The following is a 1,123-nucleotide window of genomic DNA, read 5'->3' as shown; positions in this document are numbered from 1 at the left end:
TAGATTGATTTTCATATAGGATTAACTGCTTATACAAATTTGACGAGATATCATGACTTTTAATTAACAAATGAGCCGAATGGCTAAATACGTGCAGTAATTTTATTTTATACAAGAAAACTGAAATGTGTTCATGGATTTCCATTGCATAATATTGATTGCTGTGCCATATTTTACACTGCAAGAAAATCAGTTTTTTGCTTACTTAGTTTTGTAAAAGATCAATTTTGTCTATGATTAGAGGTGCAGTTGTTGTTATAAAATGTTTTAGTATTAAAAGTTTATTAGAGTAAGGATCAATTGCCAACTGTCTGTTCTCTGATACTTAAACAACGAACGATTGATAGCTCTATAAGATCAAATTTGTTTGTGGTTGTAGCGTTTCATAGCGAGTTGATCATATATTGTGCCTTCTATATTCAAATATTTCATCGAAAACTTGATTTTACTAATCATTTAGGCCGTGATATAAAGCTATCGTTTGCAACAGGTTCGAATTTTTGTGTCGCAATTTTCATTTCTGGTTGCGATATTAAGATTGCAGAAATGAACCACTGTGTTTTGGATAAAGGTACTTTGGCTATTGCTCAGATGGTCAAAGCTTGACAATTAAAAAAATTAGCAATTGCTTTCTATTATCACTCGTTGACGTATGAATACCATAAATTATTATCCGGTTGAAAAATTGAATAAGAAAGTAATATAAAACCATAAGTTACCATATGTGCTGGATATGGAAGATAAAGGAAAACGTTATACAGTTTAATTCGTAAATCTAATCTCTGTTAAGAGTGTATCGAATATCTGACTAGAAAAATCCACTGCGATGATGTTAATATTTAGACTATATTAATATTCAAATTGATAGTTGAGGTATCCATAATCTCTTGGTCAGAAAACTAAAAATTTCAGATTATTGAAATATCCTGTTACGGTACATGTATGGCTCCGTAAATCTTCACTCCTTTATGGATGAAAATTGTACGAAATTGTGAGTTATTAATTAGTCTTATATTACTAAACAACTCTTAACTGTTATTTATAGCTGTGATAATTTATGTCCGTAGTAATTGATGGTTAATTAGGAACAACGATATTTTATTACCACTATTATCAATTTCCA

The sequence above is a fragment of the Trichoplax adhaerens genome, genomic scaffold, assembly GCF_000150275.1.
Source record: "Trichoplax adhaerens TRIADscaffold_39 genomic scaffold, whole genome shotgun sequence".
NCBI lineage: Eukaryota > Metazoa > Placozoa > Uniplacotomia > Trichoplacea > Trichoplacidae > Trichoplax > Trichoplax adhaerens.
Note: the sequence above shows the minus strand (reverse complement) of the source record.